Genomic DNA, 18,312 nt, shown 5'->3' with positions numbered 1-18,312 from the left:
AATCAGAGTTCATTTAAGTGATTTTCTATTCATAAGTTAGAAATCTATTACTGTAAGTTCTTGATTAAGCTTATTAGATGCATTCATTCTAAAAACCTGGTTACATTTTGTCACATATCAGCTCATTTAAACAACTGGCACTCAAATACTTAACCTATGTTTATGCAAGGTAACACTAACTATAGCCTTTAAAGAGGGAATGAGTCACCATACTTGGCAGCTATGCAAAAGTTTTGCATTGTTAATCATGAGCATAATGTAATGTGGCAGAGGGCATGGGGCCTTTTGAGTTACTGGGCGAAGTCTAAAAATAGCTGCCGTTCACTGAGTCCAGACCATAGACGTTGCTCTGAGAATTTTTTTATGCTGCCCTCCTCCCTTTTTTTTTTTTTTTTGAGACTGAGTCTTGCTCTGTAGCCCAGGCTGGAGTGCAGTGGCACAATCTTGGCTCACTGCAAACTCCACCTCCCGGGTTCCCGCCATTCTCCTGCCTCAGCCTCTGAGTAGCTGGGACTACAGGCGCCACCACCATGCCAAGCTAATTTTTTTGTATTTTTAGTAGAGATGGGGTTTCACCGTGGTCTCGATCTCCTCACCTCGTGATCCGCCCGCCTCGGCCTCCCAAAGTGCTGGGATTACAAGCGTGAGCCACCGCGCCCAGCCAAATCTGTAGTCTTACACCAATTTATAACTTAGAATGGATAATGCAAATGAATACTCAAACTTATTTAATTATTTGATAATATTTTATATAAGTTAACTTCTTTAGTTGTACAAAATATTAAATTACGAAACCAAATATTTTTTATAATGAACCATTTTCTTAAGAATAATACAATAGACATAAGACTAATAAGACTTTGCAAAAATTGAGATGTTTATTGAACATTTTTCAAATTAGCAAGAATAAATTTAAGAGAAAACTTTATTTTAAGGATATTAGAATCCACAGAGAAGAAAGGAATAGAGAAATATGATTTAGCCTGCCAATTTTATATGTGAAAAAACAGGCTCACCTATGTTAAGGAATGCAGTCAGTTAGACTGTCAAAGAAATGAAATTAGAAATTAGGTTTTCAGATATTTATCTTAGTGGTACTTTATAATAAGTTCTTTTCTGTTCTCTTTAAAATTTCATGTTTATTGTTTTAAGAATTTCAGAAATAATATATAAATATTAAAAGATAATTAAGCTGATAGATATAATCAATCAAGTTAGCTTAGAATGCATCAGAATCTTTTGGAATCCGGGTGTTATCTTCTTGGCTGCGTGTTTGAAGCCAGCAATTTCTTTTCAATTGTCTTTTTGCCTTAATGTGAATTCTTTATTAGCTCTTTCGAAACAAAGACACTTTCCATGGACAAATACGAGTCTCCAGCTCGATGACTGTAGGGTGCCTGAGGTTGTGTGGCTGACACAGGAAGCCCGAGGCAATAGCTGAGCAAAGTGGTTCAGGTTGTGAATTCTGGAGTCGGCTTTTTTGGTTTGAATCCCAGATTTGAAACAAATCAGAAATGTGATCACAGGCCAGTTATCTGATTTTTCTAAGCCCCAGTTCCCTTCTGTTAAAAATGGGGATAATAAAGAATACAACACAGCTCACATCTGTTGTATGATTAATTATTGTATATCAAGATCAAAGGAGGACAATATCTGCATAATAATCAGCAAATAACAGCTATTGTGTATACTAGTAACAGGGACTAAGAGGAATCTTTCTGAACAAATGTTTGGAAAACATGGTAGAGATTGGCAGCCAAATTTAGTCAAATAGTTTACAGAATTCCTGCGATTCACTGCTTTTCTTTACAATAGATACCAGAGCCTTGGAAATGTTTTGTAAAAAAAAAACTATTGTTTACCTGAAGATCAATAAATATATCAGGCTCCGCACAATTAAGTAGAAAAAGAATCTTTTTTATATTATTATTATCCTGTAGCATTTATCTGTACTTGGTGTCATATCAAAAACGTTTCCGAGAGGGCCTGGTTTCTGCCAATTACGAAGTAGGAACTGTATTTATTTTGTAAACTTTCACCAATGCTCTAGTTACCAATGTTTATTTTTGCCTTCTAGTCTTGTCATATGAGAAATCTCACTGAAAACTACAATACCCTCTAGTGTACATGATTGCATATAGTTTAAACATTAATGTTGTTTTAGGATTTTTATGCAAAGCAGTAAAAGTTTGAGGTTAAGCCCTAAAATATCATTTTATTCATTTATCTGGCAAACTTACTGAACATGTAATATGTGATAGATAGTAATTTAGCTGCTGGATATATAGCAGTGAACGACGGGTAAAAATTTGTGTTCTCTTAAAATCTAAAGGGGTAAGACAATTATCAAAGAAAATATTTAAAACTCTTAATATGTCGTGTATTGGTGAGTGCTAAGGAGAAGAAGTACACATGGAGGGTGGAGGGTTACAAGGTCAGGAAAGACTTCATTAAGCAGGTGAAATGTGAGCAAAGACACAAATGAAAAGAGAAGGCAAGCCATGCAGAATGGCCTAGTTGTTAAGAGCACAGACTTTGCAGGTAGAGAGGCGTGCAGGTGTCTGGTGTGTTTGAGGGAGGGTAAGGAGTTCTGTCTGACTGGGCTGTAGTCAGCTAAAGGACAGTGAGAGCAGAAGGAGACAGCGGGGTAATGGAGCCAAATTACATAGTTCCTTGTAGGCCTCCGTAACACCTCAGGCTTTTACTTTGAATGAGATGGAAAGCCACTGAGGAGTTTGTAACCAGCCATACCTTATAGTCTGGTTTAATACGAGAAACTGTCACTGTGGGTGCCATGGAGAAGGTGCCCTAAGGGTTCACAGTGTGTTCATTGGAAATGCTAAGCCTTCTACCTGTGTGCCAGACACTGTCACCTCTCACCTAATGCAGGAACATCATTCCCCCAACTTTTCCCTTTCTTCTGCATCATCAATTCTCCTCCTGCTAATTAATAATATTCTTCACATGCAAACATGCTACAATTATTCTTATTTTAAAATACCTTTCCATATTCTACAAATCTCTCAAGATACTGCCTCCTTTCTCTGACCCTCAGAGCAAAACTCCATGCACCCATTATCCCCAAATCCTTTCATCTTGGTTTTTAAAGCTTCCACCCCAATCTGCCTTCTCCTTTTCTACTGTCCAAAATTTGTTGTTGCCAAGGATAACATTGATCTCCATATTCTTCAACTTTTAGTCCTTTTCACAAAATTTGACACAGGTAATCTTCGACTTCTCCTTGAAACATGTTTGTCACCTGGGTTCCAGGTCACAGTATTGTCAGTTCTATTCACCATGTTATAGCTGCTGCTTCCTGCGTTCCTTCGTTCACCACCATCTTCCTGATTTCTCAGTTACAGCACAGAAGGGATGATTCTGGCATTTATTTACTTTATTTAAATGCATTTTCTTTTTTACCTCAGATGGTGTCATGCTTTAACTCCTATGCATATACTGCCGATTTTCAAGTTTATAATCCCCAGCCTTCATTGTGCTGTAGAACTGTGGAATTGTACATTGAGCCACCTAGTTGATATTACTTCTTGAAATCTAATAAGTAACTCAAGGTTATTATTTGCAAAATTGACCCTCTGATTTTCTCCCTAAACCTGGTTCTGCCGCAACTTGGCCAGCTCAATAAATGACAGTTTTATTCTTCGATAATTTAAACCAAACTCTATGAAGTTATCCTTACCTGCTATTTCTATTTTTCCCAGATTCAATCCATCAGGAAATCCTGCAAGTCTACTTTTAAACTGAATGCCTGTTGAGGTAATTTGCACAGACACTACTTGGTATAAACCACCATCAGCTCTCAATGGAATATTGCCTTAGTTTCCTGTTTGCGTCTAGAGCTGATGAAGCCGGACAGCAGGCTGATGGCTAGTTTTTTTTTTTTTTTTTCCTGAAAGAAATAAATTATTGTAATTTGGTGGGTCTTAAATAACTGACTTAGAAATTATGTAATCTCATTAAAATTCCTACACTATTTTTTAATGAAAATTAGAAACATCCTAAACTTTATTTAGTAAAGTCTTGACAAGTTCTTTCTGTGTGAGTTTTAATGGGGAAATCTTGTTCAAGAACAAAGAACACGTTCGGACGTGTTAGGTAAGGGAAGGTCTAAGATAAACTCAGAGAGAAGAGGCCTATTGCTTTATTTGAATTTGTGATTCTTTGAGAGTCTTAATGTCACAAAAACAAGTATAAAAAGAAACCATAGAAATACCTCATTAGCCATGTAGTTTTTAATATGCTGTCTAACCAAGGGTTGCATTTCTTGAGTCAAAGGTAGCATTTTATGATTCATAATTTCTACCATTGCTAAAATTTTAAATTTGGTCTTAACATTTGATTGGTTCTCTTTCATAATTGCAATTTCAAGGCCTATAGTTTGTCTGGGTTGATAATTATTCAGATGAATGATTTATCCATTTAGATAAATATCAACTGGTTCTAATAATTTGCAGTTACTCTTTATGTCAGGTTGCTTAATCATAAATGCTTTCTTAAGACCTCCTCTTTGTCAAAACTGTTCTTTAGATTCCCATAAAACACTTCTGGAGTTAGAATTTTCCCCATCATTTCTAAAGATAAATGGAAGAACTCAGAAATTAATTTGACCTCTTTGCTGCCTTGCCATCCTACTTAATTACTACAGAGTTAACTATAAAAGCTATTATTTCATCAGTAACTATCTAATTTATAATATCCTATACTGAGTATAAAATGTATGAACTGGTTGGGTTATCTGGCTTTATGTTACATAATTGCCCGTTCAAATTTTTATTTCAACCTGGTTTATGTGCTTTGCGACATTTTGGATATATTCGTATTTTTAGGTATTTCTCGTTTTAGTAGAGACTGATATTCTTAAATACAAGCTTTTACTTTGATTTCTATCAGCATTGTGAGAATTTGCTCATTTTCTAATCGGACTTTTTCAGGTCATAGAAAAATTAAGGAATGATATTGTCATTTAAATTCACTAAGAGAGTTGGAAAACACCAGCAGTGATTTACAAGTTAAGGAAAGTAAACAGATGCTTTAAAAATATATATTTTTTAATGATTATAATATTATTATTAATTGAAAGCTGATTTTCAGGAATGGAAACAAATGTTGATTTGTGGGTTCTTAATGTCAAGCTAACACCTGTTTCTGGTAGTTTAATTTACTTTGGTCCACTCTCTTCTTTATGTAAGAGTAAAAAGTGTTTTGTGGAACACACTTCAGTACCAAGAAAAGCTTGTTAATAGCTGTTCTACAGTATATATTCTCAAATCCATGTCATGCCACATCTTTTCATACGTTGTAAGTCAGTGGTTTAGGACATAAAAAAATGATGTTTCTCAAAACACTTGTTATTTACTCACACATACTGTGTTCTAGCATTCTAGAAGTGTCTTGGTAGATTTAAAGATTGGTTTGCTATGTCACACTATAATCTAACAAAGTTTTCTTTGGCTTTTAAATCTAATCTCTGAGGCTGGATAGTAGACTTTCTTTCCCCCACAAAAAAACTCTTCGTTGGATTTTTTTTCCTTGAGGCATATCAAATTCTTATTTCCTTTAGGTTATAAAGAAATAGAGATTCAAAACATTGTATTGAAACTTTTTCATATTTTACCCCCTATTTTGTGGAGAAATGTTTCAAAAAGTAGCCAATGCTATATTTCTTAGTTGTATTTTATTTTTATTTTTACTTCATATTATGTTGAATGTAAAATAAAACTTGAGAGATGCATTTACCAGTTTATTCAATAAGGCCTTTTCTTTATATATACTCCTAGATAAATTTTAGCAGGAAGGTCAGAAACTTGTACTAAATTAGAGCTTAGTTTTTTTGTTTTGTTTTTTTAAGACCTACAAACTCCTCTTGTATCAGCACACTTCATATTATGGCTTAAGCTGTTATCAGAAATACTATTTCTTAATATCATATATTATTCTTTAAAGCGCAACAATTTAATGCAACTATATTTATTAAGACCCTCACAGATCAAGAGCTGAGGGTGTTTATAAATGAAACATAAAAGATGACAGACATAGGGCCAGTGGTCTCGAGTAATGTCCATGAAACCCCAGTGCAGGAATGCAGGCAGGCCTCAGAGGCAGTAAAGTTATACTAAGAAGTAGAAAGTTGACAATTGTTTCTCTACCTATTCAGACCTCTGTTTCCTCATTTGTCAAATGAAATCAATAATAGAAAGTACCTCCCAGGACAAACGATGGGATGGATATAAAGCATTCTCACACTTTGGCACATAATAATTTTTCAGTGTTCCACAAGAAACCTTTATTTTGTTTTATCTTATTTTGTCCCTATTCTTTCCCCAGTCACTTGAAATGTTGGAAGGAAGGTGAGTGGACTGATCTGCTTACTGCTCTTGTGTTGTGGCTGAAATTTGTAGGGGAGGCTGCTCTCCATAATTAAGTCTAGTATCATTGTTTCATACGTGTGCTTTTAATATTTTTAAAACATTTATTTAAAAACTTAAGCCTAACTGATTTGTGAACTTCTCAGAATGAGTATTCTTCTTAAAATATTAAATTAATAAGAAAATTAAGCACAATATAAGGAAGACAGTTATATAAAAACTGAACAATAAGTTAAATTGGAGTGTAGTCCAAGGCACTTGGGATGCTAGAGCTGTTATAAGTGAGCTTTCAATTTATGTCAAGAGTCCTGGTAGATGGAAGATTAAGAGTCTTTGTATCTTACCATCTTATAAAGTAAGTTATACGGGTTCAACTAGAGAGATAAGCAGTGTCCTGACAAACGTGAATACGGGTTCCCTTTTAAAAACGTTTCTAATAAAGGCATTGCGTTGAGCTTGCCTCCAATGTGGCATCTCGGTGGAGACATGAAGCTGAGGCTCCAGGTCCGTGGAGGTCATTTCTCACTCTTCAGTTCCATCAGATGATACGCCAGGGGTTAGGAGAAGCTACACCCCGTCTCACATTTCAACTCTGCTGCAATAAGTCAAGGAAAATGCCTCACTTCGTTAAGGCAGGGGCAAGAGAGAAGAAGAGCACCATGGTTTGTTCATGATTTAAAAATATTCAGCCAGATGGCCCACAAGTAAATGTGGCCCAATTAATTGGTAATGTGTAATCAGATTAGCATTTCTTGCCTTCTTAGAGGAGTATGAAATGGGCAAAGAGATGGACAGAGGTGCCAAACATATCTTCTTCCTTAATTTCTCATGAGGAAAAAGATGATGAGTAAAAAGGAAGGAATTAAATGAAGTTAAACTAATATTAAGTGAGATGTATCAATGTGTTAGGTTAAATACTTGTCATTAATCTGGAGGAATTAGTATAAAGTAAAATATAAGACTGTTCATAGTAAAATAGTCAATAAAATGAATATAAACGCAGATAGCCCACATATGCTAGTTTTTTAATGAAAAAGTTCTCTTTCAGATATGGCCCTTCACAATATATGTAAAGAAGACACAAAATAAATTGATCAAAAAATGGTAAAGTAACGTGTCAGATTATTTTTGAAAGATGTTCCTTTAAGCAAAAGTTAATGAAATGATGGTAGTTGCATATAAAGAAAGAAATATGTGACAATAGGGTCTTTCATATTCACTAGAAACATACTTGGGGATGAGACTTAACCCATTAGGCATGAATACGAACAGAAATGGAAGACATTCAGACACAAGTGATCATTTGTGAGACATGAGCTTGGTCGTATTTATCCTGCTGAGTTCTTTGTTGAAACGACATTGCTTCCCCACATGATCTTTCCCACAGCCCGTCTGAATTGTGCTGTGTGGAGCCGTGTCACCCAGGCTTTCTGTGCCAGGGCCACCTTGTGATGGCTCATCCAGTATCTACTATCCACTAGCCAGTAACTTCCAAGGCTGAGAGTGGCCAGGGGAGGAAGAAAGATTATGTCCTTATTACCAGGAAAGCAAGGTACACTGGTGATATCTACAGCCTGAATGTGACCAAATGCAGAGTGGAGAATCTCTGACATCATTCCACATCTAGGAGTTCCTATACGCTGTTCCTCTGTCTTTGCCTCCCGTCTGGAGTTAAATGAGGGATATTTTAAAAAATGTTCCCCTGAAGACTTTTCCTATTTTTTTTTTTTTTTGCTAGTGTTCCTGTTTTCCATATAACAAGTATCAAAAAGCATAGATGTGCTATTTGCAAAACTAACTGAAAATTTCTTAGATTGAATTAAATGTAACATTTTACACCGTGTAGTGCCTTTTTAAACCAGGTATCGCATTCAAATCAGCGATTCGCTACAGTATCCCAGTAACGTAGACAAACAAACGAGCATCTAAAATCTGATCACATCTCTTCCTTAACGGCTCCCATGAGTCAATAGAAACAGCAAAACAGAAGGAAAAGGAACATCTATAAAGGCCGCCTTAGTGCCAAGAAATTTTTATCCATCATTATATTCAAGCATGGCAATAACACTGTGAGGCAATTGTCTTGTACTTACTTACAGAGCAGATAATAAAACAGGATCAGGAAGATACAGTAACTTTTCCTGGCTCTAAGTAACTAATTGATGAAAAAGTTTGGGTTCAAATTCAGAGCTGTCCAATTCCATATTCTGTACTAATTCCAAATTCTTTATTACTTAAAATATTATTTTAGCAAATAGCTCAACGAAAACTTTTCACAGAGCAAAAAGGTTATTGCATTAATGCTCACATGTACATTTGACCGATAATCTGTTGTCCTTTTATGTGACTGTAATTTTCCCCTCATTGAAATGTTTTTCCAATGTTGGTTATAGATGGGGTTTGAATGTCCTTTACTCTGCTGCGCCTCCCTTTGAGATCAACTGCATCCATTTGCTGGATGGTTAACTTAGGTTACGTAAATCTATAACTATGTATCAGAGTTTTTTTGGTCTGAATTGCTATCTCTAAATAAGTAACCCAGAAGAAAATTGCACTGGCCTTTCACCAGCACAACTGTTTTAGTCTTAAGACACCAGCAAATATATCCTCTGTTTCAGTGACCAATGAAAGGCCATATTAACTCACAGTTGGCTATGGCTGGCATTTTAGCATGATATAAAAAATGGAAATCATAAAGAATCCTATGGACATTTTGTACTATAGATATTATTTTTATAGAGGGTGGAGGTGCTTCATTTATGCATTCTAAGGAACAAAATTTAGCTAGTAATTAACAGTATTTAACCTGTGTAAAGTCTTTTATGCAAGCTGTAAAATTAATTTTGTTACAGAAATTGCATTACACTTAACAGCTGATGACCTATCTTACCACAGTAATGTATTTTTCATTAAAATCAAACATTGTGTTTCAGAAGCAGGAGCCAGGAATCAGGGGTTGAACTGGAAACGGCCACATGTGTTATATAGAATTGCTGTCTTCCAAAAGAGCATATAACCTGGCATTTCTCAGTTTATTACTGCATCAAGATGAGCAGATTTAAACTCTAATTAAAGAGATGCCATACATTGTCTTTTTACAACTTCGGTGACGTTAACTGTTGTCCTGTCGAACTATCCCTGGTAAATTATAACTGTTGTTTTGGTCTTTTATGTAAGCTCAGACGTCTAGGTTGGATTTATCGTGAAGTTGGAGTATTGCCTAGTATTTTCCTGTTTAATTCGGGCTCTACTTCCCTACTGTAATATTTTACTCCCTGGTAGTGCAAAGTGAATTTTGTTTGTTTTTATTTTAGTTGTTGTCGATTATCCCCTAAAACATAATTTTCAGTAGTACACAATAAATGCAGTGTGGATGGCAACTTCGGTAATTAATTGAGTCCATGAATGGAGTGATTATATTTTAAACGTTTCCCATAATGTGTAGAAAAGCAAAACAACATGAAACTAGGGATTGGGGAATTTGGAAATCTTATATAAATTTGATAATGTTTTAAAATCTTAATGAGGCCGGGTGAGGTGGCTTATGCCTGTAATCTCAGCACTTTGGGAGGCCGAGTGGGAGGATCATTTGAGGTCAGGAGTTCGAGACCAGCCTGGCCAACATGGCGAAACCCTGTCTCTACCAAAGATACAAAAATTAGCCATAAGTGGTGGTGGGCACCTGTAGTCCCAGGTACCCGGGAGGCTGAGGCAGGAGAATTGCTTGAACTCCAGAGATGGAGGTTGCAGTGAAGTGAGATCGTGCCACTGCACTCCAGCCTGGGTGACTGACAAAGTGAGACTCCGTCTCAAAATAATAATAATAACAACAATAATAAATAAAATCGTAATGAATTTTCATTATAACGATTCTTCTTGAACAATATTTTTCCTATTATTATTTAAAAAAAGAAGTAATATACAAATGGGTAAGGAGGAAACACATGTGGGTATGACAAATTAAAATTTTAAGAAACGTTAGATGTAAAGACAAAAATGGATAATTAAACATTAAAATACCTTAGATTCTGAGTTGCAGTGGAAAAGTAGGAACAAAGTGGAGATAATCAGCAAAGTGAGTTGGAAGATCAAAGAACTGATTAAAGGAGTCTATTCCAATTCTAAGACAAACACTAGTTGCCAACTTCCATTGATAACCATTCCCCCTTTGCCACCAAAATCAAACAGAAGAGCGTAATTGCCTCATTTCTTAGAATGAACCTGCAATATAAATTTACTGCTAACAACCTGCTTTCCACCCCCTCTCTTCTTCCCAGAGAACTGCTTAATTTTTCAAAATTTCACAATACTGGAATATAATCTTCCTTTAGTGGCAATTAGAAGAGTGGAAAATCAATGCAACATTCGTATGACAGAGTTTGGTAGCGAGAGGATCGTAACAACCTGTGTTTTCGTTATTGGTTGTGAGGTAGGCCAGATTTTTTGTTAATGTTTCTGAGTTGAAATTCTTAAGTTGTTCCATGACTTAACCTATAACATTGTTTCATAGAAACAGATTTGGATGTATTTGGAGAATCTGAATCTGAGTCAACTTTTGCACAACTCAGTCCTAGTGTTGGATTTAGCAGTAAGCGATGTATTTATTTATGTATTTATTTACTTATTTATTTTTAATGACAGGGTCTTGTCCTGTCATCCCCAGGCTGGAGTGCAATAGCATGATCATAGTTCACTGCAGCCTTGACCTCCTAGGCTCAAGCAATCCTCCTGCTCAGCTTCCCAAGTAGCTAGGACTACAGACGCACACCACCTTGCCCAGCTAATTCTCATTCTTTTGTAGAGACAGAGTCTCCCTATGTTGCCCAGGCTGGTCTCAAACTCCTGAACGCAAGAGATCCTCCTTCCTTGGCCTCCTAAAGTGCTGGGATTATAGGTGTGAGCCACCATGCCTGGCCTCAGTAATAAGCTTTTAAAGAACAAAATCAAATTGTTCAATATCTTAACTAATGTAACATAATACTTTAAAAATTAGAAAAACAAAAAGCTTGCTATATGTAATTGGAGTAGATGATACATAATAAAATAACTTCAATGTTGAGTTTTTTGAGGGACCTCCATGGTTTTACTGGTTTACATCTCTACTAACAAACAGTGTGCAAGTGCCCCTTTCTCCTCATTCTCATCAAAATTCATTGTTGCCTGTGTTTTATTTTTGATAAAACCATTTTAATTGGGCTGAGATAACAAGATAACAGCTCATCGTAGTTTTGATTTGTATTTCTCTGATGACTAGTGCTGCTGAGCACATGGACGGAACTGGAAGACGCCACGTTAAGTGAAATGAGCTACGCACAGAAAGACCAGTATCTCCTGTTTTCACTCATATGTGGGAGCTAAAAAAACTGATCTTACAGAGATAGGAGAACAATGATTATAATAAACTGGGAAGGGTAGTGAAGAAACAAGTATTAAGAGGGGTTGGTTAATGAGTACAAATACGATTAGATGAAAGTAATAAAATCTAGTGTTCATTATCACAATAAGGTAACCACAGGTAACAATAATTTATTGCGTATTTCAAAGTAACTAGAAGAGTGAAGTTGGAGTGTTCCTAACACAATGAAACAATAAATGCTTGAGGTGATGAATATCCCAATAACCCTCTTGTGATCATTAAACATTGTATGTGTGTATCAAAATATCACGTGTACTCCCATAAATATGTGCAATTATGATGTATCATTAAACATTGAAAATTTATTTAGTATTATTAGTTTTTTTTGTTTGTTTTTTTGTTTTTTTTTTGTAGAGACAGAGTCTTGCTCTGTCACCCAAGCTGGAGTGCAGTGGCACAATCTGGGCTCACTGTAACCTCCGCCTCCCAGGTTCAAGCAGTTCTTCCATCTCAGCCTCCCAAGTAGCTGGGATTACAGGTGCATGCCGCCACGCCCGGCTAATTTCTTTTGTATTTTAGTGAAGACGGGACTTCACCGTGTTGCCCAGGCTGGTCTCGAAGTCCTGAGCTCAGGCAATCCGCCCGCCTTGGCCTCCCAGAGTGCCAGGTAAAATTTAGGATTTTAAATGAAGTAAAGTGTGACTAAGTAGGCAGAAATTACAAACAAGGGATGAACAACAACAAAAATGAAAGAAAGAAAAGAAAGAAAGAAAGAAATTTCTACAAAATCCTGAAAGATTGGCTTTACTAAAAATCTTGTAATTTGGAAAGTGAGAGAAGAAAAATAGAACCAATGATATGCCTGATTGTTGCCCTCAAATATTTTATAGCAGGAATGCATAAGAATGAGATAACATAATTGGCCTTCACATAGATACAATATTTAAATGCTTTTCCCTTTTGTGTAGAAACATGACACACTGATTTCTCATGTTGAAGGCGAAATTAAATCTAGCCAAGTAGTGACCCGGCTCTCCGCCTGCCGTGGTTTAGTGAAGACCAGCAATTCTAGTCCGAGCTTAGAAGCCTCGGAGAGGATGCTGACGAAAGCACCGCTGCCTAACTCTCTGACCCAGGCTCAGTGCATACTGACCACCAGAAAAATCGGCTCTATTTGTGGCTTCAGCGCTTATTATTCCTGGTTGCTTTCAAATATCCTAACATAGTGAGACCATGAAGACATTTATAATTCAGTCCTAAAGTAAAATTCAACCATGTTTTTTTCTACTGTTCCCAAAGACCAACTTGTGCAGGACTTCAGGTGGAAGAACTGATGCCTGGATTATGTTGTAAAAAACAGTGTTTTAGCCTGATGGTAGGAGGATAACACATTCTTTTTCGTTTCTGCAAAAGATGCTAATTTCTGCCATTGTTAAGTTTCAGATTCACTCTGTTTAATCAAAGAACCCCTAAATGGATCTGAGGAGTTGCTTACAAAGAATTTTTTGATCATGTATGTCTGCTCACTGTCTACTCAGTTGTCACATTTATAAATGAAAGCATTTTAAAATTAGATATCAGTCTTTATTTTCATCATTTTCACTTATTTCCGGAGCAAATTATCTGTTAAAATTTCTTTTTCAACCATCTACAACAGATCTAAATAGGCCAAGGATATGTAGTAAGATATATGACTCTTTATGCAAACAAAGAAGAGAAAATAGATCATCTTTTTCTTTGCGGCACTGGAATTACCATATTTAAAGCATTCTTCAAACTATTTTTAATCCTTGATTTTGCCAGTATGACATGCAGTCTTACAATTGTTTGTCCTATTAGTATTCCTTTATAAAAATATTCTCTCATGCTAAAGAGACTGGCTTGTTAATGGAAAAAAATTCAACCAAGTGAAATTTATAGCTCCTCTTTTAAAAACACAGCTCTTTAAGGGCTTTGTGGCAAGAAATCAGGGGCATTAGCAACCACTTTCAAGTTACTTTAAGGGAAAATTCATGAGAATCATTGAAAATTAGTTTTATAATTTTTTTACAAAATTTTATATAGATACACATATATATACACATACATATATGTGTATATATATATATTCTATTCCATGTACAAACTACATTTTTAAGCAGGCATTACTTAGATGCTTACTAGATGGAAATTAACAATCTATGGTTCTAAAACGTAGATTTATGTAGACTGATGTAGATACTTGAATTTTGCCCCAGCTCTACTTCCTAATAGATGTATGAATAGTCATGTGACTGAACCTATCTGAACCGATTTTCTCTGTAAATGGTGAAAATTATGCCTCAACAAAGGGATAGTGAAATGGGTAATATTTGATAATATGAATTTAGCTCAGCCTCACATAGTTAAGCAATCAATAAACAATAATAAAAATAATAAATAACTTGTTTTAATACTTCCCTATCTTTCAATACCTGGCATAGAATTGGATGAGAATGAAAAATTCACCTATGTCACCAAAGCAGACGTGAATTGAACACTTAGATATGTTTCACTTCACTCAGCTCCTGCAGAGAAATTTGCCATCAGAAAACAACCCATGTCTGAGGCTGCTGGATAAGAGCTTAAGGTCCCCTTTTCATAGATGTTCTCATTTCTCTCGAGCTGGATACCACACCTGTCCTTTAAAGGCCTGTAAGTAGCTAAACTATCATGGTTTTAAGTCTGTACAATTTCCCTTTGTCCTGTATATAGAATACAAAATGGCACATGAAAATACACACACACATACACACACACACACCAGAAAAACTGAAAGAAAAGATAAAGGAAAGCCTCAAGAGCAAAATACTCAGATGCAGAAGTGTAGACATGCATTTAAAATCTAACTTTATTTTGCTAATGAAAATAGAATCAAGCCACAGATTTTTGTGACTGGCAAAGGTAATTGAGCCCCCAACCGTTAATCTCCTTTCTTCACTCCAAGCTACTTGATTCATTCAACAAACATATTTACTATCTACAAGCTTCAGTCACTGAGCCATATGCCCAAATAAATGTCAATCAACGCCCTAAAGATAGACTGATGTAAAAGGTAAGAAATTTCAATCCACTGTGTTGCATACCATGACAAAGTAGGTATAAGAGATGATGTGACTACTCTTACTACCAGAAATTAGGGAAGACTCACCAGAGAAAGTCACATTTAAGATGAGTCCTTAAGGGTTTAGCAGAAATTTAATGGATTGAGAAGAGGAAAGTTCCTTTTCGATTTTTTTACAACTAAGTGTGTAAAGGCATAAAAAGTTAAGAGGGTAAACAACTGGCAGTTTCTTAAATAGAAGAGCTACATAATTGACTCTTATCTGTATACAAAATAACTCCTGTGTTCCCTGGAAAAGATTGTTTAGGAGAGAGTGACAAGTTAGCAGAGGCCAGTAAGAGTGGAGGGAGTGACAAGCCTTTTGTCTTTACCTCCTTCAAGTCTCTGCTCAAATATTGCCACTTTACAGAGATTGATTTGAATGACCTTTAAATAACAGTCGCTGCTACTCTCTTTCCTTATTTCCTATTTTATTTTTCTTTGAAAAAATCATTACAGGATTAGTTATGATTTTCCCATTAGTATGTCATTTTTTATATCTTTTGAGATAATTGCCATAGCCTCAGTGACCAGAATGTTGCCTGGGACGTAGTAGCTACTCAGTAAATATTTTGTGAATAAATCAATGATTTTTTTCAAAATGTGAGCTCATGAGGACCCGGCCCAAGGCGATCACCACGGGCATAGAGTAGAGAGTACAGACTTAAGAAGCTTTTCCAAATTAAATCAACCAAACGTATTTGGCGATGGAATATATGTAATGAGGGAGGAAAGATCAAAAAAGGAGGTGCTTCCTTCACAGTGTGGGAGATTGGATGAATTATGATGACATTCACCGAAATGAAATGTAATATGAACACCTTTGGGAAGGAGATCATAAATTCAGTAATCAGGGGTGTTAAACATCAGTTCTCTGTCAGTCAAAAGGGAATGGAATTGCAGGCCTGGGGCCCAGGAGAAAGCTCTGAGATTAAGGTAGGGATGTATAAATCATTAAAAATTGATAGCAGTAGAAGACACAAGTATAAAAGTCATATGAATAGTGAGCATAAGAATATAAATACTGCAAAGTTTAGAGCATTTGGAAAAATATTAAGGTCAGGAAATAAAACGATAATATTTTTAAAATGAGAGTTAAGGATGACAAAAATTCTATGATTCCGAAGTTGCACTGGGAGTCTTTGAGATTGGCCACTGTTCATCAGGAGAACTAGATAAGTTTTTGTTTTTGTTTTGTTTTTTAGCAACAGCATGGGAAGGAAAAAAATACACTTTTTGCTAGACTAGTTTGTGATTTTTGCACTTTAAAGTGTAGAAACTTACTAAGCTTTTAGATTTCAGAAATATGTAGGTCAACATCTGAGTTTAGATTCATAGAGCACTTTTTGTCTTTCACCAGTTTCCTGATAGAACCAGCATCTGAAATGTTCCCTCCTGTCCCAAAAGTCTACACTTCCTATGGCTTCTTCTATGTACTTATTTCCCGTTTGAATGTCTTTCCTTTTATTCTATATGTTACAAAGCAGAAATAATTGAATAGCTTGTAGACTTTCTCAGGTGCACACCCTTTTCTCTCTCCTCTAAATTGGTCACCAAAATTCCATCATGGCAATGTCAACAATGATGGCAACATGACGGTTACCACAACTGCATGCTCATCAGGGAGGCATTGGAAAGCCACCCATCCATTGGTGAGCTTCTTCCAACTGACACCTGGGAAACGGCCACTTACCCGCTCTCAGTCTATTGTTTTTAATGGAACTGGGACTGCTGGATATTGTGTTGGGGAAAAAAATCCATGCAGAACCAATGATATGTAAGAATTAATGGAATTCCTAGAAAAAAGCAGACACTTTTGTGCTCTTTCGTGAGGGAATATGAGAAACAGCTGCTGCCATGTTATAATCATAAAAGCAAACCTTAAGTATGAAGCCAAATATGTAGAAGAATGCAGATCTGAGAAACAAAGAAACAAAAAGAAAATAGTTATGTAAGCTCTTCATATGACTCATGTAGACTTTTTAGTCATATGAAGTAAGAAGTGGCTGTTCCTTAAGGTGGAGTTGCTTAGTCTTCTCCACAGCCACCAGAGTCCTAATTAGTCATTTATCATGTGCCATTAATTGTGCTACATATTTTATGAACATGATGTCATTATATTATATCATTTAATTTTCAGCACAATTCTATGAGGCAGTTATTACTACTGTTTTACAGATAAGAAAGCTGAGGAACAGAAAGGATGAGGAATTTACTCAAAATTACACAGTTAATTGAGGCACAGATGCAGGAATTAAACCCTAACCTATTCTAAATCCCTCAATATTATTCCACCTGTCCTGACCCGAATTTCGCTACATATTAGGGTTTCCATTATAATATCTGGCGTGCGGTTTCCTCTAAAGTCTGTCCATACTAGTGCCCTGTCTCCATCTTCTCATGTCTGTAAATGGATTTTTAAATTATGGGGTTTACATTTCTTTTCTATCTACGTACACTGACAGAAGAATTACCACCTTACAGAATGAAATCACATTAATATGTCCTTGCTGCTCAAGAGGCAATTAGGGTATTCTCTGTGGACTCATCCAATCCTTGGACCACATCTTATTTTGTGAAACATATAGAAACCGAGCTTAATTAAATTAATAAAATAAAATGAAATACATAAATGTTCAGAATGTGTCTGAATTAGTACCCAACTACATTACTTAGGTAATATTTAGGCTTTAAAAAAAAAAATTATGAAAACTCATGTAACACCTGTGTGCTTGGAAATGCTGACTATTCTTGTGCTTAAAGCTTATCCATGATCTGCTTCAGAGTTTGTGTAACACAAACCCCCAGTTTACACACACACACACACACACACACACACACACACATATACCTATATGATATGTATGCATGGAAAATTGAGTATATGCATATAGAAACATATCATTAAGTGGATTTCTAAAGTTCTTAAGAATCATTGACAAACCAATTCATTCTCAAAGACACCTTTAACAAATGTTTGATTCTTATCTTACCTTAGTTAAGTATTATAGGAATGCTATGGAATTTTGACCTGATTTACAAAAGCTAATTTATCAGATATCAAGGAATCCCAGATTTTGTTTCTACTTTTAAAAAGGTAAACAAAAAATCACAAGCACTGCATATCTTTATCTTTTAAATGGAAGTAAATCTAGCAGGTATTTTTTAAAATAAAAAATATACATGAGACTTGCAGTTTTCATTACAGCATGTAAAGAGCTTAGCAGTCACCACTTCATTCTAACAACAAGTTAAAAGCTTATCAAATGAAAAACTAACAGTTCTTTTCAGATCCATCTAGACGTCAGATCACAGAGCAAACTGTTGTCCCTGAAATCGGAGAGACACACAGGCAGATACAGAGATTCAAAACCTACTTGCACAGAAACCCGTCAGCAGTAACACCTGTGGGAACCAGTGCCAGAGTAGGGAAACCTGAACCATAATTGAGG

This window comes from Symphalangus syndactylus, chromosome 13 (genome assembly GCF_028878055.3).
Source record: "Symphalangus syndactylus isolate Jambi chromosome 13, NHGRI_mSymSyn1-v2.1_pri, whole genome shotgun sequence".
Classification (NCBI taxonomy): Eukaryota; Metazoa; Chordata; class Mammalia; order Primates; family Hylobatidae; genus Symphalangus; species Symphalangus syndactylus.
The sequence above is the reverse complement of the archived record's forward strand: the minus strand, read 5'-3'. Positions refer to the sequence as shown.